Genomic DNA, 24,142 nt, shown 5'->3' with positions numbered 1-24,142 from the left:
TAAATGGAAATATATATTTTATACAAATATAAAATGGAAAGTCAACTGCTCTGGGAGAGCACAATGCTACTCAAGCAGAGACAGGTCTTAAGATATGATTCTTAAGCCCTGTAAGGGATCAAGGCCTACTGCAGGGTGCCTTAGTGCAGCTGCTGATCACCAAAGAATTTTTAAAAAACCAAATAACAGGTGCCAGTCCTACGCATTCCTCTAAAAAAACTCCCTCTTTTATAAAGAAAACTTACCTGAGAGGGAGTTTCTATTCCTTGAAACTTAGTGCTACTGGTTTTATCTGTTGGTCGCTCCCCAAAATAAGTGCTCTCCTATGGAAAAGGGAATAATACACGGTGGTTCCAATGCACTCTTCCCTCTCCTACATTATGCATTGTTAAAATTTATAGGGCACATTATTTCTTTTAGCCAGCAACATTTGGGTAGAAGCTACCCAAAATAACAAATAAAGCCACATAAAAATTTCCCTAGTTCAAAATTCATAAAGGCATGGAATTTTAGAGCTGGAAAGCCTTACAAATTATTTGGTCCAACCTCTCTTCCTACCTTCCATTTTATAGACTAGAAGACTGAGTTCAAAAGAAATCACACGAGCTGTTATGGATACAGTGCAGCCATTTAGAAATAGCACAGTACTGCGGTTCAAGTACCTGCTATCAGTCTAGAGCTCTGGATCAATGGCTTTTAAACATTTTAGTTTTAGCTGGGGATTTAGCTCAGTGGTTCTGGCACCTGCCTTGCAAGCGTAAGGTCCCAAGTTCGATCCTCAGTACCAAAAAAAAAGTTTTAGTTTTAAAGCAACAATCCATATTAATAAACCTGTCACTAACACACACACAGAATACTTCTCCTTTGATACTATTTTGCTCTTTTCCTTTTTATTTAAAAATGCTAATCACAATCCAGTAATTCAATTTTATAACTCACTGATGATAATATAAGCTTTGAAAACCACTACACTAGAATGTCACTTTTTCTTTTACCTCCTTTCCCTTTTTCTTTTTCTCTCCCCTGCCCCACCCCTCTCTCCTCCTCCCTCATGTCCTGCATTGACCCTACTGACCTAGCCGAAGGACCACAGACACTGTGTTATGGGGGTGGGCTATGCGGAATAAGGATAGATAGAACATCCATTTTCAAAACCCGTGTATCTCAAATTAGGAATCAGAAAAGCACAAGGTGGTAGGATTAGAGAGCTGGGTGTGGTGCAGAACCCTCAGCTTCTTTTCTCTAAACTACAGTCCAAAAGATAAGAATTGTTGGGGTTATATTCTGTAAATAGTAACTGCTCAGCAAGATTGTGGCAGTAAGACAACTGAGAACCCTGCTTGAAGAGATAGAAACAGCTTACCTTGTTTCCAAAGAAATATCTAGAGGTGACAGGTCCCCTGTATATGGACTATGCAGAAATAACTATACACATGAGAGACTACATTCTGAGCTGGAAAATGAGTTGACTTAACAATTCTAAGGATGGTCCAGGCCCTTTGGAGAACTTATCCAATTAATCTGGATATTCTTTTTTTTTTTCCTTAAAGACAGGGTAACACTATATATTCCAAGCTGGCCTTGAACTCATTATGTAGCCCAGGCTGGACTTGAACACATGCCGATCCTCCTGTCTCAATCTCCCAAGTTCTGGGCTTATAGGCATCCACCACCACACCTGGCTATTTGATATTTTTGTGAAGAAAGAAATTATATTACTTTCTTGGGGAAGTGAGTGAAGCATCTTATTGAGGTTCTTTGCATTTGTATTACTCATCTCACCCTAATCCTGCCTCTTCTAGGTCCTGCCTTTATTTAAAATGCTGGTAATCTATATATCATAGAGTTTTTGGCATTAATTTTTATTTTTAAAACTAGTGGTTTAAAATGTTATCTATGTTAGTTAATGAGATTTTTGGCATTCCAGTTAAACAGGAAGTATCAAAACCAGGCTTCCTAAAATCTACCTCTCCAATTTCACTTAAGGATTATGACTCGAAGAATAATCTTTTTAAAAAATTAATTTTAGTGGTACACTTTTGACATGCACAATGATAAAATTCATCATAGGGAATGTGTACCTGTACATAATATATCAATTCTTTTTTTCCTATTTTCCTCCCTCCCCTTCAATCCTTCCCCTCCCTCTTTACAAAACTTTGTTTTTATTGTTTTCCTTCTATTCTTTCGCGGTTTTTAAAAATCCCTTATTCCCTCCTTTTCCTTCCCTTCGCCATCCTCTTTCCCTTGTTCGCCTTTCCATTTGAACATTTTCTTTCTGTTTCCCAATGTCTGTCATCCATTTTGGTCCTTATTTACCCTCAAAGAATAGTCTTAATATTCTACCAGTGTTATTTAGGAAACAGCAAATTCAGTCAATAAGATAGAGCATACAGTAACATCTGGCATACCTTTGCAGTTAAAAACAATCTACAGGTAATAAGGCAGGCACAAACCGTAGTTCCAGTTCTTCTTAGAAAAGAAAAGAAGTTAGTTCAAGAAACCATTGTTCACTGTAGAGCTGTGTAAAAATACACTCAGAAATATTCAGAGTGCATTTTATATTGATTTTCTTTCACCCTGAATGCATTTTTAATTCAGAATTAGCCAGAGTGTTTTCTTCTGGAATTCATTATCCTAACTGTGGGCGTGGTTCATGTGCTCATGCATATTTTTCCTCAATCACTAATGATAAGCAGTGCAGTAAAGGAAAATGTAATCAGCTCTCCTCTAGGACTCCAAAGCTAAAGCTCTACTTCTTAAGAACCAATTATACACTCTACTTTTGTAACTGACACAAATAAAATACCTATAAAAGACAAAACATGATCAGAACCCAAAACACCATCTATCACGAGCAATACCTCTTATTCCATCCATTTTACCTAATAGTTTTAATTGTATGAAAAGTTTCCAAACATAATGAATACAAAGAGAACAGTATAATGAGCCCCCATGGGCCTGTTCTGCAGATTCTATTATTATCAGCATTTTACTATACTTCTTTAATTTCTCTTTTCCCTTCCTTGCCTTCTTCCTTCTGTTTTTCTTTCTGCTACAGGATTTTAAAGCAAATCTCTGACTTCATGCATCATGTCACTTCATTTTCAAAGTCTTTTGTTTTTATTCTAATTTATACTTTTGTTCTGTCTACAAAAATTGCACTTTGAAAAAAATATGTTGCTTTTTTAAAAAATGTAACAATTTGTAGCTTTTGACCTAGGCAGAACACACTGATCTTAATCATGTAATTCCCAACTTACCTTTTAACCTGGGACACTAAATTTTGTTCTTTAAAAAATTTTAATGAAACATTAAACTGATTTTGCAACTAACAATTGAATAACACTATTCTAATCTGGGTACTTCTAAAGAGAAGTTTATACCATTTCCTGCTATGATTAAAAATAAAAGCTTCTTGGGCCAGGAATTTAGCTCAGTGGTTTCACCACCTGCTGCACAAGGACCCGACTTCGATCCCCAGTACCAAAATAAATAAAAGCTTCTTGTTCCAAGAGGGTACCAAGTATTAGACTCTTGCCTCTTATATACAACAACTTTTAAAATTTCAATTGTGGAAGACATCTCTGGGTCTCTGTAACTGATTTTTTTTCATTTGAAAGAAACTTGGAAATTTCCTTTAACAGTTATACCTTGAGCAGAATCCTGTCCTCTCATTCAGCAAAGCAGTAAAGCAAGGAGTCATAAAAATGCTATATACCGGTGCATGGTTTAGATACTTTACTGTAACTCAGACATAAGTATACTTTAATTCATTAAAATTCTAATATTGAACAAAGAGTTTAACTTTTTAAATATGAGTTCTGTCTTGGAAAAGCCAGGCTCACTGTATGAAGGCCAGTATATCATCTATAATCTCTCATTACAGATTCTTTACAGAAAGCTAGGTGTAGACTCTTTCTAGAATTTTCTACTACAATTTTTCTCTCAGTATTTTTAGTGGTCCTGCTTGCATTTGGTTCAGCCATGATTTTGGTTGTTGCCTTTCAACTTCATTAAGTAGTCCTGAAACATTCAACTTAGTCTTCACAAAATTAAAATTCTTTCTCCTTTAACATTTACAGATTTACATAATATTTGACATAATTGTCATAATTAGAAATGGCATGGGGCCGGGAATTTAGCCCAGTGGTTTTGCCGCCTGCCTCGCAAGCGCAAAGTCCCAAGTTCTATCTCCGGTACCGAAAAAAAGAAAGAAAGAAATGTAAACTATTTAACTTCCTGACTTTTTTTTTATAATCCTGGGCCCTTAACTTTTTGACTTTAAAAATTAAGGAAAAGTAGGAAAGTTCATTAACTTAACAAAAAGAATATGTACCTACCAGGTACACCATTTTAATGCCATGATGTCAATAGCATTCCCTTTAAAGGTAAGAATTAAACAAAAGTGCCCACTATTCACTGCATCCATTAACTTTCTACTTCAGGGTGTAGGTAGTATTACAAAAGAAGAAAAACAAAAGAGGTGGGATTAAAATAGAAGAAACAAACTTTCATTATTTTCAGACTAGAAAAATTCCAGATAAATCTATAGCGTAACTCCTAAAACTAATGAGAGAATTTAGAAAGAATGCAGGCTATTAGGTCAACATAAAAAAAACAAACACTTCAGCTAAACCAAGAATGTGGTTTGATATCTTTGGAGTAATTATAAAAAGATTTGTGGGGAGGGGAGAGTGGTTCAGTGGTAGAGTGTTTGCCTAGCATGCACAAGGTCCTGCATTCCATCCCCAGTACTGCAATAAATATGTATACAAATAACTAAATAAATTTTTGAAGCTGATGATAGCGGTTAAAAAGGAAAGAATTATAATATAAAAATTCAATCAAGACTCCAACATGGTTAATTAGAGACGCACATCAGAGACCCTCATACAAGAGACACCAGATAATGCAAGTATTCTGAAACAAGGAAGATAAACAGATCCAGATATAGAAAATTAAGCTGGAAGACTAATTCTCCAGCTTGATTCAAATACCTAGGCTGTGGAAAAAGGGAATTAGGGTCACCACTGGTCCACAGTTCCCCCACAACCTCTAGCCAATGAACATGCCATCTTTGGAGCAGCTCTAACAGCATGAAGGAAGACAATATTACTATAGATGTCAGACTTCTGAGACAGGCCCCCTACAAACTCTCCTTCCCACCTGGAAGAAGAAACCCAAGCTGGGAGCTAACTGCAGGTAGGGGCCTAGGGAAACTGCAAATTGCAACCATAGAAAGGGACAGCAGCCCCCAAACAGGCAATGCCTCCCCACCCCATCACCTCCTCAAACACCAAGGAACACTGTCCCTGAAGCAACCTACCCCCTGCCCACTGCTCAGCATGGAAAAGAAAAGCTGCCCCCACCTCTGCCCTAGCCAGAGAGAGGCTAAATACTACAAACTGTGGGCATCACTGAGCTTGCTGGTAGGGACATGTGGATTGCATCCCTGGAAACCTAGGGGTGTGCAGGGGAGGGTGGGGTATTCAATGGAGCCAGACTAGAGTGCTTTAACTTGAATGGTAGCATTCATGGCCACACGAGATAACCCTTAACAGAACTGTGCTTAGTGGATCTAAATAAAACTACAAATTAACAGGTTCCAACAACCTCACAGCTTCTCTCAGTCTCATATAATACTTCCTTCCCTCTGCATCCTTTCTTCTGCCTCCACAAATCTTCTATCAAACCCCTTAAAACTAACCTTTTACTTCAGCCATAAAAATACCTCCAACAGGTCTGACACCTTATTTTTCACTGACATTTCTCTTATCTCCCTCTCCTCTTAATGATTTATCCCATTTCTTTCCCTCTTTCTCTTTCTTTCCCCCATCCCTCCACAAGCCAGACTGAATGCTACTAGTAATATATGGCACCATGTAAACCAAATAAGCAAAAATAATCGAAACAAGGATAACTCCCAGCCTACTAGATATCTGAAATGCCAGTTTGTGTTCTCTAAAATTAAGAGTTCTAGGAAGAATAGAGGTTAAGAGTTAAGGAAAATTTACTGAGGGAAAGACAGCTTCTGCCTGAGAGGGATGGGAGAGGAGACATTGAGAGTGGGTTGCCGGTCCACTTCTCTTCTCAAAGGTGTTTTATGGGGCAAAGCCACGAGGTAAGGCAGGTACAAAGTGGAACAAAACTAAGATCCAGTGGAAAATCACAAGGTGGGCATGAGCTGGGCCAAAACCATGATCAACCAATGAGATTATAAGTACAGTCACCCAGGTAATATTGATTAAATGGAGATCAGATGGAGAATCTGGTCATATAGCTTCCCTGGGGGAAGTATGTGGGTGTAGTAGCTTTTCTCTTTTTAATGTTAACCCTCAGTAAATGTGTCTTGTTTTCTATGCTGAGAGTCCAGCCCTGCCCAACTGTCTTAAATATTTTTTAACTTAGCTGTCTGCTAAGTATTAGCAGTATAGTAGAGTCTGTAAGGTGCATTGACAAAAGGACAACATTGTCAAATTTTGATGTATAGTTGGATCTGTGGATGCTGTTATAACCAGTAAAAGTTCTCTTACACCACAGTGACTAGGTCTAATCCAATTAAACTAAATAGGTTGAAGTGGTGGATAATATCTCTCGACAAATAAAGCCAAGATCACATCACTGGAAAACAGAACCTAACTAAAAAGACATCTTCATACCAACAACAAAGACTCTTCACTTTGATGGACCCCAACTCTTAGCACACATACAAAAAATAGGAACATAAAGAAACAAGGCAACAATATGCCTACAGAGACTCCTAACGGTTTCAAAACAGATCCAAGAGGCATTGATGGAGAGGAAATCAAACACTGAATAGCTGAGCTGTGCAAAATGATCAGTGAGGAAGCAAAGAAGCTGGGCAAACTCAAAGATGACATAGCCAGATTGTGGAACTGACAAACTGACCAATGTGGTTAAAGATGAGTCAAATAAAAAAAATCAAAGGAGCTAATCAAAAGAATTCAGAACATGAATGACAAATTTACCAAAGAAACAGGTCCATGAAAAGATATGAAACATAAATCTTGGAGAAAATAATTTTTCTGAATACAGGTACTTCTCATTTAATGACCTGTTTATTTGTTATTATTATAATTATAATTATAATTATTATTTTGAGACAGGGTCTCTCTACATTGTCCAAGCTGGACTTGAACTTATTATGTAGGTCAGGCTGGCTCAAACTCAGGGCGATCTTCCTGCCTCAGTCTTCCAAGAGCTGGGATTACAGGCCTGCAGCACCACACCCAGAATGATCTACCAATTTAGTGACTGTTCATGCTAGCACTGTTCAGACTTACAACCCTCTGCTTGGATTTATGATCTGCTTTTTTTTGGTATAGTTCTATAATCTGTTTTATAGTCCTCTCCTCCCTTGCCTCTTCGTTCTCCTCTTTTTTGGGGGGGGGTATGGTATTGTTTATACAGTACTCTAATTTTTTTTCAATTTTTTTTTTTTTTGGTACCAGGGATCAAACTTGGGTCCTTGTGCCTGCACAGCAGGCAGCAAAACCACTGAGCTAAATCCTCGGTCCACAGTACTCTAATTTTTGCTGATTGTATTGCACAATAGCTTTATCTTCTGTTATACATTACAGTACTGCATGGAAGAGTTAAACAAATGAAAGAAAAGTCAAGTTGGAGTTTCCTTTGATCATTTCTTTGTTCTAAATATTGTAATGTAAATACAGTACTATATACAATTCCTCATTTAGCAAATTCATCTAGTGACCTAGTCTGTACATGAACAATAGAAGTGACCAACATGAGAACAAAATCACTGAGGGCAGGCATAAGGAAATATACTCAGAGATACTTTAAAAACAATAGGAGAGCAAGGAAAATTGATCCAACCACTACTAGATGATGCTGACAAGACTAACCATAGACTAATTATAGATAGAGAAAAATTAGAGGGCTTCATGCACAGAATAAAAAGACCAATGTACAGAAATCATAGAAAAATCCAAGTACATGCAGAGAACTCAACATACAACTAAAAGACACATATAAAACTCCACACAGAGTAGCGCGGAACACGCCGAATCAGGCCACTTGCAGACAGGCAGGTCTGCGCACGCCCTACAGAGGTCCCGAGTCACGACTCGCCAAATCAGCCTATGCCCCGGCAACAATCCCCCGGACCCCCCCACCCCCGCTCCTCTGTACAGGCACCTGGTTCCACACTACAAAGACTCAGAGGACACCAGAACACCAGACCACAGTACTGAGTCCCTCTGTTGCCAGCCCAGAGGTAGGGGCTTCTGAGCCACCATCCCACTGCTCCTGGTCCAGAGGAAGGGGCTTCTGGGACTCCATCCCACTGTTCCTGGACCAGAGGAAGGGGCTTCCGGGCCATCCCTCCCGCTGGTCCCAGCCCACAGGAAAGGGCTTTTGGGTCACCACCCCTACCGCTGCTCCCGGCCCCTGCCTCACCTATCCCAGCTCAGAGGAGGTAATCCAGGAAGGCGCCAACAGCCCCCCCCAGTCGAAATGAGAAAACACATAAATGTCTCAAAACCAGACTTCCAGATCACCTACAGCAACCCCAACGGGAAATGAGATGGAACACTCTGATAACCACCTGGACCCACTGAACTGGCAACAAAAGGGGATCGGGAAAAAATGAAATCAGAAATAATTTCTCAGATAACAGGAGAAATTGTGCCCCTAGTGCAAGACATGATTAATAAATCTAGAGAGGAGCTCAGGAACATGATGGAATCCCAACATAGGAAACAAATGGAATCCATAAAACAGATGCAAATAGATTTTCAGGACATGAAAAACACTGAAAGTCTACACAGCAGAATGAGCCAATGTGAGGACAGAATTTCAGATATAGAAGATAAGATTTATCTGACCAGGAAAAGAAAAATTGCTTCAAAATTACAAGGGAACATGAGAAATCAATCCAGCAGCTGCTAGATGATGCAAAGAAGAATAACATAAGACTGAATGGAGTCAAGGAAGAAGCAGGAGAGAGTGGAGATGACATAAAAAGTTTCTTCAAAGAAATAATGGCAGAAAACTCCCCAAGCAGGGGAAAAGAGCTTGACATACAGATAAGTGAGGCATATAGGACTCCAAATAGCCTTGATCAAAAAAAACTACATATAGGCTTATAATTGTTTAGATTCCAGAAACAACAGAAGAACAAAGTTCTACGAGCAGTTAAAGAAAAGAAACAAATCACATAAAAAGGAAAGCCCATCAGAATCACAGCAGACTTCTCAACACAAACCATCAAGGCAAGAAGAGCTTGGAGTGACATATTCCAAGCCCTAAAAGAAAACACCCTCCAACCCAGATTAATGTACCCTGCAAAACTATCTTTCAAAACGGATGGAGAAATAAAATACTTTCATGACAAAGAACACCTTAGGAACTTCGTGAATGCCAAACCAGCATTCCAAAGAATTTACACAATTTGCTAGGAACAGACATTGAGGATCACAACCCCAGGAAGCAAAGCAGAATGAACCCATCTAGCATGACAAGAAATTAAATGTAAATGGGGAGAACCCAACAAAAAGAAAAAGTCATGGCAATGATAAGTCAGTACGTTTCAGTTGTAACCATCAATGTTAATGGTCTCAATTCACCAATCAAAAGAAATAGACTGGCAGAATGGGTCAAGAAGCAAAATCCAACAATATGCTGCATACAAGAAACACACTTAATTCAAAAGGAATCTCATAGACTGAAAGTTAAAGGGTGGAAAAAAAATACTCCATGCAACAGGAACCCGAAAAAAAGCAGGAATAGTTATCCTCTTTGCAGATCAAGTAGATTTCAAACCAATACTGATGAAGAGAGATGAAGAAGGACACTACATCCTTGTAAAGGGAAGAATCCAAGAGGAAGAGATGACAATCAGAAATATCTATGCACCAAACACTAGTGCGCCCAACTATATAAAACAAATACCGACATGAAAAGTCATACATGCACTAATACTATTGTACTGGGGGACCTCAACACCCCACTGTCACACATAGATCAACTAGACAATAAATAAGTCATGAAATAGTAGAACTCAATCGAACTCTTGAACAAATGAACTTAACAGATATTTACAGTCTTCCACCCCACAAAATCAGAATACACATTCCTTTCAGCTGTACAAGGGTCGTTCTCCAAAATAGACCACATACTTGCTCATAGGACATGTTTAACTAAGTGCAAAGCAATCGAAGTTATTCCCTGTATATTATCAGACCATAGTGCTATGAAATTGGAGATCCATTGCAAAAGCAACCACAAGAATTACATAAACAAATGGAAACTGAATAGCACACTTGTGAATAGCCAACGGGTCACAGAGGAAATTAAAGAAGAAATCAGACAGTTCCTTCAATTAAATGACAACACAATTGGAATCTATTGGACACAATGAAAGCAGTCTTATGAGGGAAATTCATAGCAGTGAATACTGAGGAAAACAGAAACGAGGCCAGTTAAACAATCTGATGTTGAACCTCAAGTTTCTAGAAAAAGAGCAGGACAAAGCCAAAGCTCATACAAAGGAGGAAATTATAAAGATCAGAACAGAAATCCATGCAATGGAGACTAACAGAAAGATGCAAAGAAATCAGTGAAGCAAAGAGTTGATTCCTCAAAAGAATAATCAAAATCAACAAACCCTTAGCCAAGCTTATCAGAAAAAGGAAAGAAAAGGCCCAAATCCATGCAACTAGCACTGAAAAGGATGAAATTAAAATGGACCCAGAAGAAATCCAGAGGATCATCAATACCTACTTACAGAACTTATACATCAATAAGGTGGAAAGCACAGAGGAAATGGATAAATTCATAGATACGTATTAATTACCGAAGTTGAAGGAAGAAGAGCTAAAAATTCTAAACAACCCAGTATCAACCAATGAAATTGAAAATGTAATTAAAATCTTACCAACTAAGAAAAGCCCAGGTCCTGATGGATTCACTGCCGAATTCCACAAGATATTGAGAGAGGAACTACTGCCACTACTGTTTAAACTCTTCAATGAAATTGAAAGGGAAACAGTACTCCCGAATTCATGCCTGGAAGCACCACCTTGATCCCCAAGGCAGAGAAAGACCCAACCGAAAAAGAGAACTATAGGTCAATCTCACTAATGAACATAGATACAAAAATTCTTAATAAGATAATGGCAAATAAAATGCAGAAGATCAAGAAGATCATACACCCTGAATAAGCGGGATTCATCCCGCGGATGCAGGGATGGTTCAACATACAAAAATCAATGTAATACACTATATCAATAGAGCCAAGGACGAAAACCATATGATCATCTCAAGAGATAAAGAAATAGCATTTTAAACAATCCACCACGCATTTGTGATAAAAACCCTACAAAAAATTGGAACAGACGGCGTCTTCCTCAATCAGATAAAACCATCTATGAAAAACCAACAGCCGATATCATACTAAATGGTCAAAAACCAATATCCTTCACACGAAAATCAGGAACAACACAATGATGTGCACTATCACCACTCCTGTTCACCATAATTTTGGAAACAGCCACAGCAATTAGAAAAGTGAAAGAAATAAAAGGAATGAAGATAGGAAATGAAGTCAAATTGTTATTATTTGCAGATGACATGATGCTCTATATAGAAGACTCCAAGAACTCCACCAAAAGTCTTCTGGACTTAAATTCAGTACAGTAGCTGGATACAAGGTCAACAGACAAAAATCAATAGCTTTCCTCTACATGAACAACAGACTCACTGAGAGAGAAATAAGGCAAATAATTCCTTTCACAATAGCATCCAAAAGACTGAAACACCTAGGAATCAACCTAACGAAAGAAATCAAAGACCTCGTCTCTGAAAACTATGGCACTCTGAAAAGAAAGATTGATGACATCAGAAAATGGAAAGACATCTCCTGCTCCTGGGTAGGAAGTATCAACATAGTGAAAAATGGTCATTCTTCCAAATCTGCTATAGATTCAATGTAATCCCAATTGAAATCCCAGCAGCATACTTAGACCTTGAGAAAACAATCCAAAAATTCATTTGATGGGCCAGGGATTTAGCTCAGTGTCATCACACCTGCCTCGGAAGCAAAAGGTCCTGAGTTTGAGCCCCAGTACCAAATAAACAAAAAAGAAGTTCATTTGGAACAAAAAGACCTAAAATAGCAAAAGCAATTGTAGGCAGCAGAGGCATGGCAGGGGGTATCAAACCTCCAACTTGAAAGTATCCTACAAAGTTACTGTGGTTAAAAACAGCATGGTACTGGCAAAGAAACAGACCTGAGGACCAGTGGAACAGATTAGAAGATACAGAAGCAACTCAAGACACACTCAGCCACCTCATCTTCAACAAAGGAGCCAAACACTCTCACTGGAAGAAAGATAGCCTCTTTAATAAATGGTGCTGGAAAAATTGTGTTTCAACTTGCCAAAGATTAAAACTAGACCTATATCCGCCACCATGCACTAAACTAAAATCAAAATGCATTAAAGATCTAAATATTAAAAGAGAAACACTGACCCAGCTGGAACAGAGGTTAGGTAGAACTCTTGAAGACACTGGGGTAGGAAAAGATATTATGAACAAAAACCTCATTTGCCCGTGAACTAGCATAAACAATAACTGAGATCTTGTCTTATTAAAAAGCTTCTGTACTGCAAGAGAAACCACAGTGTGAAAAGACCCACAATCTGTGAAAAAAAATTTCACCTGCTGTTTCTCAAAGGTCTACTATCTAGAATCTATAACTTTTAAAAATCAGACTTCCCAAATTTAAAGACGCAATCCAAAAATGGGCATCTGAAATGAACAGACTTTTCTCAGATAAGGAAGTAGAAATAGCAAATAAACATATGAAAAACTTTTCAACATCCCTGGTCATTCACGTGATGCCACTGAAAATGCTGAGATTCCACTTCTATAAAGAATGGCTGCTACCATGAAAACAACCAATAACAAATGCTGGTGGGGCTGTGGGGAAAGAGGAACCGTGCTCCACTGCTGGTGAGACTGTAGACTGGTACAACCACTGTCGAAATCGTTATGGAGATACCCCAAAGAACTAGGACTGGAAGTCCCATTTGACCCCGCTATTGCACTGCTGGGGATCTTCCCCAAAGAATTAAAAGAATCATACCAAAGTCCTATATGTGCACCCATATTCATAGCAGCACAATTTGTAATAGCTAAAACTTGGAAGCAGCGCGATTGTCCATCAACTAGAGACTGGATTAAAAAAAAATAATGTGGGGTTTTTTAAATATAAAATGGAGTACTAGGGGCTGGGGATATAGCTCAGTTGTTCTGCTGCCTGCCTCGCAAGCCCAAGGGCCCAACTTTGATCCAGGGTAACAAAATCAAACAAATAAATAAAATGAAGTACTACTCAGCCATAAAAAATGAGAAATTAGAGACATTTATAGCTAAATGGGTGCAAATTGAGGCCATGTTCCTAAGTAAAATAAATACACACGTGTAAATACCAAGTAGTTTCTCTAGAGTGAGAAACTGAATGTGTAAATAAGGACTAAAAGGTATAATAATATGAAATCGGAAAAGGTGCAAAGGGGAAGGGAAGTGTGAGGGGTAGGGGAAAGGAAAGAAGGGAATGGAATTAATATGAGTAAATGAAAAACTGAAAAAATATTTGTAAATAGGGAAGATGGAGGGGTTGAAGGGAGGGCAGGGGAATGGGGTAAAAACAAGAACCAAGAAAGGTTATGTAAAGGTGCAGATTTCCAATGATGAATGTAATTATATTGTATATCTAAACAGCACCAATAAAATTATTTTTTAAAAAAGCAATACGTACTGACGGGTAAGGATGAAGAATGATAAATCCCTTCTACACTGCTTGCTTGAAAGTAAATTACTATAGTCACTACAGAAATCAGTGTGGAGTTCTTTTAAAAACTAAACATAGAGCTACCATTTGGTCCAGTGATACTATTTCTTGATATTTAACCAGAGCAACTGAAGCCAGCATACTATAGGGAGACGTGTATACCCATGTTTATTGCATCATGATTCACAATAGTCAAGATATTGAACAGGACTATATGCCCATCAACAGATGAGTGGAAAAAGAAAACGTGGTACGTAAACAAAATGGGGTATTGGTCTGTCACAGCAAGAACAAAATTCTATCATTTGCAAAAAACTGGAAAGATCTATCATGTTGAGTGAAATAAGCCAAATTCTAAAAGACAAATATCCCATATTCTCCTTGACATGTGGAATTTTAAAAAGATGAGAAGGTAGAAAGGAGACTGTTAGACTAGAGGGAAGGAATAAAGGTGTGTGGGTAGGGCTGTGTAATAGGGAGGATGGATATAAGTAATAAATATATTCATCAACCCTCCCAGTATAAAACTAAGGAGGATGGTGGGCCAAAAGAGGTAATGCAAAATGAAAATGATTGAAGTATGCTATCTGCATGTACAAATCTGCCAAAATAAAACTTCTAATTCTGTATAACTAATAAAAAAATAGAAAAGGTGAAAACTGAAAAATTTTTACACTGAAAACTACCAGAATTTCTAACAAATTAAGTCTCTAAATAAATGTACAGATATTCTGTTTTCAAAAAAATGGAAAATTACTTGTTAATTGAAAAAGAAAAAAAGAATAGCCTTAAATTAAAAAGTGCTCTGACATTCTGAAATTGTATGCCATTTTATTTTGATATAAACAGGCAAATAAAAATGAAGAAACCCAAATAGTAAATAAGGGAAAATACATTCAACTTCCTTAGCTCTTTTTCCCCTACTTTTCTCCCTTATTCTCTCCCTTTCTCCTTCTCTCACTTTATTTCTTTTCTTCCTTCCCTTGCTTCAGTCTCCAAGCTATTTTCCAATGTTAACAACAATTAATACTGATTAATAGCACTGCGTATCTTGTTCTTATACTTCAATATATTTTGTCAATTTCTTCCTTTCTTTTTGCTTGCAGTACTGGGGATTGAATCCAGTATTTCACACATGTTAGGCAAGTGCTGTATCACTGAGTTATATCCCAGCTCTATCTTTTCAATTTCTTAGAAAAAAAAACAAACATTATTACCTTTGCCTCCCTTACAGTGAACTGCAACAATGTTTTCCTTATCTTAACCCATCCATTCCTCTACTTCCTTGGAGAACAATAACATCTCCCTGATTCCAAATATAAGATTTTTAGTTGAATTAAAATATTTCCAAAAAATCAAGCCCAGTGTATTTAGCCCTTTTCTGATAGACAAGGTAGCATAAAACTTACTTTAGAGTGGGGACATTGTGATCATCAATCTTAATTCGATGGACCCTATAATGGAAGTGCTTAGGATCATAAGCTCTTTCACCTAAAAGAAATAGTAGATATATCTCTCTGCCTAAAAGCATAGCAAATGATGAAATCATAAATGAGTTAGAAATTCCATATCCATTTTCAAAAGAAGCTTTCTGAGTTGAAATCTGCTCTAAAACAATCATGAGTCTCAAAACCATAAGGAGACAGTGGTTTGTCAGGTAATCTGAACTCAATTTTGTTTGATAGGCATCACATTTAAATTTCTAGCTGTCTACTCATATCACTATAAGATAGTTAGAAACCATGGAGCAGAGGCAAATATAGCTGGCCAAAATTATTGCCTCTGAAAACATCTACTTGATATACACACTCAACAGACAAGAGTGGTAAACTGGGGTATAATCTGTTTTCTACAGAGTTTGTTGATGCCACTGTTTTTTTTTACATCAAGTGCCCTGCTGTCATCACAACCCACTCCTGGCAGTTTAGGGAGCACGTTTGTTGACTTGTCCTCAACACAGTGTTGCACAGAAACCAGAAATTTCCTATACTTAATTCCATTGGAGCACATCTTCCTTAAATGGTTCACTTCCACCCCTTTCCCCCTTTGGTCCTACCATTCCTGCCTCGCTCATAGATAACTTTGTGCTGGTGAGCTAACTTTTCCTACCAAACAGAACCAGCATAAGATGTGGGTTTTTGATCTAACTCCCTACTACTAAGTACTTATGATTAAATGAAATGTAAAAGCAGAATCATCTTATTACTGTGATAATCTGTTTTCTATATCTATAGGGGAAAAATGAGTTATGTACTTATTGCACAGATTATAGACTTGATAATGGTCTGAGTGCTTGGTATCTAGGAACCAGACAACTTCCTAAAAAGGACAGACATATGTGTTACATATCCAACATGACCCAGGTGTAATTTAGGAGTTACTAAGAGTAACCTAAAAGTTATTACTTTTTATTCACTTGTCTTTCACTGGCACCTTGTAGGGAGGATTCAAGAAATATGAATGCGAGTATGTTGGTTCCAAATCATATGTAACTGATAGTTTTCAAGTAGACCACAAAGTGGGTTTGGCTATTCAGACTAGCCATACTATAAATGTACATTGTTTAAAGCTACCAGAGGGCTGGGGATTTAGCTCAGTGGTGCCACCGCCTGACTTGCAATCACGAGGTCCCTAGTTCGATCCCCAGTAACAAAAAAAAAGCTAACAGCAAAGGAAATTAGCTGGTTAGCTAGCTAAATTTCTTCCAGATCATTAATTCACAGATGTAAGATATGGTTAGTACTTGAATCTAGTTCTGAATAAATGACTTTTGTACAATTATGAATATTATAATCTACCTAGGTACTATACAAATAAATGTATAAAATAATTATGTATAGTATCAATGATATACAAAGATAAATTATATCACATTTTAGATAAATGATGGCAATATGGAAACCTGCCAACTAATTGCTATTATCACCACCAAATCTACAAAAATAAAATTGGCTCTACTTAGGTAAGCTGTAATTAACTCAATAATTATCAGTTTTATCTACTGAAAAACAATATTACACAGTAAGCAAGGGGTGATTGTTATGGCTTTTGTCTAAATGTCTCCCCAAAGCCTCATGCAGTCATAGATGGGGTTTTTTCAGAGGTGACTGGATCTAGAGTATGTGACACTAGGATTGATTCATGGTGCAATGCTAGGATCAAGGGCATTAGGATTAAGGGTGTGAGTGCTAACTTCCCTAAGTAGTCTGGATAAGATTAAAGGGGCAGAAAGATGCTGTTAAAGTTCCTTGTTGCTTTGATTCCTTCTGTCTTCCATGAACTGTTTCTCCTCTGCGATGCCATCCTGCCTTGGAGCCAGCCAATTCTGGACTCTGCAAACGGTGAACTAAATAAACCTTCCTACATTTAACTTTGGGTTTTGGGTAGTCTCAGCAATAAGAAAAGTAACTTAGTGATTTACCCATAAAGATAAATTCTGGCAATTTTGAGAAATGAATTAAATATTATTGAACATGGTTTTTTTGACAGTGTTATATTTGTTATATGTGGATCAATGCAAAAGACAGTAAGTGCTCTAAATTCAACTTTTTTTCAAAAAAACCCCACCCAACAGAATGTAGCGCATTATTAAATGACACATGATTGCTCTTACATATAAGTATGCATACCTACAGATGTATAATTACATTTTGTTTGGGGAAAGTACTAGGGATTGAGCCTAGGGCCTTCACAATGAGCTATATTCCCAACCTTTTTATATTTTAACTTTATTTAGGGACAGACCCTTGCTAAGTTGCCGAACTAGGACTTAAGCTTGAAAACCTCCAACCTCTTGCTAGGATTACAGGTATAATACTCCATGCCTGGCTATATAATTATGTTTTTATTGAGACATAACAGCTACTGTAAATTGCACTAACTTACATATGCTCATAGATACTTCTTAACTGATGACTGAGTTGAAATTTCACAGTAAACACTGTATGTTTGAAATTTTTTATCCACAGAGCTTAAAGCAGTATCAATCCATTATAATTTAGATCTCAATCTAAGAAAATACATTTTAGTTATAGCATTTCCTTCTCCCTCAAAGATATAAAATATGGCCACAATGCATTATGTTTCCTCCCATAGAGAGATGGAATCTATTTTCTTCTTCTTGAATCCAGACCAGCTTTGAAATCTATTTTGTCTAATAGAATGAGGTAGATATACATTTACTAGTTTGAAGCCTGATTTAAGGGGCTTTGCATTCTTTTCTTTGCGTTTCCGGGACCCTTACCAGGTGCCCACTATGTGAACAAGGCTGACCAGTCTGCTTGGAGGAGAGACGCTATACAGAGCTGCTTACTTGAGCCATTTAAGACTAACCGGACTTCATATGACCCAGTAACTACCCATAAGATGCATGAGTGAGTCCAGGTGAGAAAACAAATCCTGTTTCTGATCATCAAAACCAATGTGTTAAGGCTAAAGTCAAAAACCACAGTAACATGAGATAAATTGGTTTTTGTTTAAAAACCAGCAAGTTTTGGAGTGGTTTATAAATAACAAAAGCCAAATGACATCAATCCATCATGATTTTTTTTTTTAACCTCGAAAGAGTAAGCTATTAGAATATTGCCATCTCAGGGTCAATATTAAGCTTATGATTCTACAGTCTGCATTCACTGAGGAGTATTTGTTACATGGATATCCTTACCTTTTTGTTGTTGTTCTTTGAGACAGAGTCGCACTATATAGTCCAGACTGGCCTTGAACTCACAGCGATCCTCCTGCCTCAGCTTCCCAAGTGCTGGGATGACAGGCATGTGCCACCACATCTGACTTGAATATCCTTACCTTAATTGGATTCCTGTACAAAGACCGCCTCCCAGAAGATGGAAATGACATGGCAATAATACGATCTAGAAGTCAAAGTTATCGTTTTTTTAACCAGACTCTTTTTTCATAGAAAAGAACTTTCAAGATAGAGGTTGGCAGAAACAAGTTAATTCTCAGGATAATCAAGCTAATATATTAAATCATCCAATATAGTGACCATTAAACTGGTATACTTCTAAGATTCAATTGGTTCTAGTCATATACCACAAATTTGTGTTGGTCTTAGTTTAGAGCTTCTCATTAGTTAAATTTTATTCAATACCTTGACTACCAAAGAAAAGCTAAGAAATCTGCTCCAGTGATCGATGGGTATTCCCAGAGCCCTTCCTAGCTCTTCTGACTCCAAAAACTTTAGATCTACAGAGCAGTAACCTCATTGGGGTTTTAGGAAAAGAAGCCTCTCTAGGATGCTTGGGACCCAGGATAACTACCAGAACACAATAAATTCTAAATCAAATTATAATGGAGTCAGCTGAAAATCAATCCCATTTCTTGAGTGCAATCAAGTAGCTTTGATTTGAAATGATATGAGATTTTTCAATGCCAGATCTAAACTACAAATATGTCACACACCCACAGTGGCAGATATCTTTATGGATACTTTGAAATAAGATGGCCTAGCCAAGGAAAAACCAAAAGAAAATATTATTCACTAGTAAAGTGAAATTATTCACAAGTGAAATGAACATAGGCAAATTAACAGTTATGTTTCACAAACCAGTAACATAAGTGAGGTCTAGGTCAAATCCATCCTTTAGGTATCATCTTTTGTTTTCTGAAACCTGGGGATTTAAAACAATCATTGATTTGTAAAACATATATCAACATGTGGATAAGGACCACGATATTACAAGACTATCCTTACAGTATTTCCCAAAACAAAAAGCAAATATGTTTTGCCACTTACCAGCCTTCTAGTCAGCTTTTCAAGCTGTCTTTTTTGATAAGCCAGATGAAAAACTCTCATCAGAATGAGAAGTCGTAAAAGTCGAAATAAAACTGTCAATCTAAATAAATTTAAGAGGCCCATTTTGCTTCAGAAACAGAAGATTGTGTCAATATGGATTGTTTAACAGATCTTGTTCTCTCCCTCTCCTTCTCCTTCCCTCTCACCTTCTCTCTCTCTCTCCCCTCTCTCCTTCCCTCCCTCTCTCGCTCCCCCTCTCCCTCCCTGCACCCAACAGTCCTAGAGGCCTGAGCCCAGGGTTTCGTGTATGCTAAACATTGGACTCCTGAGTTGTATCTGCAGCCCCGGGTCAAGTTTAGAGCAGTGGTTCTTAGCCAGAGGCAATTTTGTATCACCTCCATCCTGCCACCCACATTTAGTGGGGTCCTGACTTGAAGCCTTGGGTAGTTACTTTAAAACCTAGTTATTTGACCAATGAATAAGCCTAGAAAGTGCCCCCCACTCCCTCTACATATGAATGCAAATTCATTGTTCTTTTCCTTGTTGCTACAGGAGAGAAGAGGGAAGGCGAGGGGAGGGGAGAGATCACTCACTGGTGGTTTGCTTTCCTAATCCTTAACAGTTCAAACTTTGCCTCAGCTGTCTTCATTTTCATCACAACTACACACAACTACTCTTCTTCTAACTGTTCGTGTCACTTCTTGGTTTTCTGTTCCATTTGCTATTTTTTTCAAGAATTGTGATTGGAGTCACTCAAATTTTGCATACATCAATACTCTGTTAGATATAGGAAACCTTCAGATAGAACATTGAAAGGAATTTGTGGCTGAAGCGCAAGTGGGAATTTAGGAAGAATTTCAGAATGTAATGGCATTAAATTTAGTACAAGAAGCCAAGTCTCCGATTTCTTCTTTGGGTGCTCCATGTTTTTTATTCAACTAAAGATACTTAGAGTCTACAGTGTTCACCTGTCACTATCTTTTTGTTTCAAAGTATATGGAAATTTACTTAAACATTTCTGGTTTGAAACACATCACAGAATAGTTTAAATGATTATACAAAATTAAAGCCATGGATGGCTGAGATTTTAGCTCAGTGGTTCCGCCGTCTGCCTCACAAGCGCAAGGTCCCGAGTTTGATCCCCAGTACCATAAAAACAAAAAACTAAAGCCATGGAAAATGCAAAAAAAATTGAAAGAAAGGAAGAACTTTTCATACCTGGGGATAGCACCAATAAACATCGAGTCATGAAAAAAGTAAATGATGTTAACCAGCAGAATTACCCCAGTAATGATTGCATTTAAGATGTTGAGTAAATCAGAAAAATAATGCTGTTTCCTGTAATATAAAATTAAAAATATGTTTATCCTCACAAAAAAAGAAATAGTATTTTAAGGGTACAAGTTGATTTATATTCATTAAAAATTATATTTTAACAGATAATTTTAAATAGACTAGAACAAGAGAAAATATAGTATTAATGGAATGTTTTCAAGCAATAAATTTACATTATGTGTATATATGTTAAGAAGCATCATTATGACAATTTAAGCTTAGTAAGAGATAAAAGCAAACCACTGAACAAGAGGCAAATATTGCTTCTTTCATGGGATAAGTGGGATGTTGGGTGGTACAATGGGCAATGGAATCTGAATATGTCACTGCCCTGGAGCAACTGGGACTGTGAGGCATGTACAAGAGATTATGAGAAGGAAAGAGGCCCACTATTTTGAACTCATAGTCTGGCTGTGCAACCATTCTGGAATCCCAATGGGCTGCTGTGCCCTCCCCAGAGCAAGGGCAGGCTTCCATTCACCTCTGCTTTCTTTCACTTACTCTTAGACATGCGCACTGGAGCTCCAGAGAAAGCTTCTGGAGACAGACTCTTACAGGGTCTTCGTAATCTGTTTGGGGGCAACTGTCCTTAGCTCAAAGGAAGATAAAAAGTCATCAGGAATGCAGATAAACTGCCTTTTGAAATGTTCTGGAACAGTGAGGCTAGGGAACTTAGTCCCTCCCACAGCAATCCAGTGTCAAGGTTCAGTTCAGCCACTCACCTTCTCAGAAAGCCAGGAAGCAGAGAAAAAACTGCTATTCTACTACCAAGTCTCACTGATGGGTTGTTAGCTCAGATCTCCTCCCCATCATAACAAAAGTTTTTATTTTAACTGATACAGGGATTATTCATGATACATTTAATATTCTATCAAATATTACTTGTGATTCAACTTTTTTGGGAAATTTCAACTCAAAGAATTTTTGTATCTTACATACATATTTATCTTATTAATTAATGTACTTACAGACACATCAGGTGCCTGATCTCTTTTTCTAAAAATCCCTTCAAAGTTTACTGAAAGCACCATCTAAAATACATTCTTGAACAATGAAATACCAGTTGCAGCAGTAACACTATTAAAGCCCAATTTATGAAAAGCTGAATTTGCGTTGTTTCTCAGTGGACAATGCTTGTAAGGAGTTTTATTTTGATAAAGAGGGATACTTTTCATTGGGTTGATCTGCAAATCATTTTGGGATGCTTTTTATGACAGTATAAAATAGCTTTATGCCAAAAAGTAAAGCTTACCTTTCTACATATACCCGAAGAACATCCATGAGAAAAAATAAATAACTAAAGAAATTGAATGATATTCCAAAGGACTATAATCTTTGATTTTAGTGACAAATAGTTCTGTAATGAAGAGAGACAAGTCCGCAAAGATCAGCAAAATTCCAAATATGCTAAAATAAAGATAATAAAGATAATGGGGGTTTGCCCCCATAGTTAGACAATATTAAGGTAGATAATGAGATACCAAAATTATTTGGGATTAAACCGTCCAGTGATAAAAAGAATTGTGTTGCCTTAGAATCTCAAACAAATTACTGTTTTCTCCCAATAGTAGTTCCAGTGAATAAAATTCCCTGCAAAATATTTTATCATGCTGTCCTACAGTAGACACATCAGAATAACTCCAATATAGAGGAAGCAAACTAAGTTAAAATTACTAGCTTTTATGTGTAAACTCTTTAAATTTTTAGACGTTCTCATTTAGAGAGTTTCTACCATTTTCTTACAATAAATCTTAATAATACAAATAATTTTTGAGAATTTAGTGATAAAAACCAAGTGAAGGCATGACTACCATAAGTTCTTAAAAGATTAATTTGACCGTAAGACTTTTTTTAATCAGTGAGTTTTTCAACAAGAACAAGATCACATATTCATGGGTACTTCTAGCATAGTGACAGGCATAAAAGAAAGAATTCAATTCTATAAATATTTATATGATTGAAAGGAGTGCTGGTAAGTGCTAAGACTTTCTCTTACATATTCTCAGCACATTCCCCATAAATTAGGTTACATTGCATAATCTATGAAGATGAGCTCATTAGACTTCAAAGTATTTAAAAATAGGATTTATCACTATTGAAAATCTGGATTTTAAACAGACTCTTGGACTGGTGGTTCGTATCCATCAGCTCATTCATCTTTAGCTCCAGTCTCATCTCCAGTAGCTTTTCCAGAGCTACCTTCTCCATGAGGCACCATGAGTTTTCCCAACTCAAACTTGGGCTTCTTCAGGATGTTTACTTTTCTGACAAAGACATCATGAAGAGGATAGACTGGCAAGCCTTTTCTATGTCTTTCCCAATCCTGTCTGGAATCAAATAATTTTCCACTTCCTTCAAGTCATTTGTCAGCACCTCTCGGGTCATGATTTCCATCATCCTCCAGATTTGGCTTCAAAGTATTTTTATAATTGCAACTCAAAATACAATTAATTTAAAAGGAAGAAATTTCACTATGTAAATTTAAATCACAGTACAAAATCTTACTCTAATGTAGAGCAGAGCCTAAGCAAAATGTTTCCAGAATCAAGGAGTAATTCTAGATATGTAAGGCATTTAATTCTGTAATTACAGAATCTTAAAATGTATGCTTCATTATTTTTACTTTTATAGGTAGAAAAAAATATACTAACGTGCCACTGCTTAGACTTAAACAAATGTCATTTCTTTGCAAGTCTTAATGTTCATCTTAAACCAAAATTTCAACATAAATTAGATTACATTTAATGTGAGTACGTTATTTAGCAACATGTTTATAATAGGAATGCTTTTTATTTTTCTAGTTTTCTTTATACTAATTCTTTTCTATTAAAAATATTCATATTAAATATCACAGATATTTAATTACTTCCTTTTCTAGACCCTCACATACTTGAATACAACTGAAGATACAATTCCACAATTTTCTTAATCTTGGTGCTGCAAAAATTAATAAAAATGAAATTAATCTATTTTCTCTAACATATACTATTAATTTAACAAAAGCAAAAGTTTTTATAAATAAGAATTGAAAAGGAAACTTTTCAGAAGTTATATAACAAATTACCTTTTACTAATAACTAAAATTTTGTTTCTGCTTCATGAGTTTTATTACTTTCTTATCTAGAAATATGTAAATAAAACATAAAACTGGATAAAACTCCAATATTAACTTTAAAGTAACATTAGCCTTGGGGGAAAATATTAAGCTTGGGGTC

The 24,142-nt window shown here is 36.9% G+C and overlaps 1 pseudogene; it reads right to left on the bottom strand.

Annotated features, from left to right (window-relative positions):
- Nucleotides 1-245: 245 nt before the first annotated feature.
- LOC147822294 (phosphatidylinositol 3,4,5-trisphosphate 3-phosphatase TPTE2-like) lies at nucleotides 246-23,312 on the bottom strand (annotated as a pseudogene).
- Nucleotides 23,313-24,142: the final 830 nt, after the last annotated feature.

Source organism: Heterocephalus glaber, unplaced genomic scaffold, assembly GCF_053883595.1.
Source record: "Heterocephalus glaber isolate CG9 unplaced genomic scaffold, H.glaber_assembly_v1.0 deba00001666, whole genome shotgun sequence".
NCBI classification, from domain to species: Eukaryota; Metazoa; Chordata; class Mammalia; order Rodentia; family Bathyergidae; genus Heterocephalus; species Heterocephalus glaber.
This window is presented reverse-complemented; position numbering and strand designations above follow the sequence as displayed.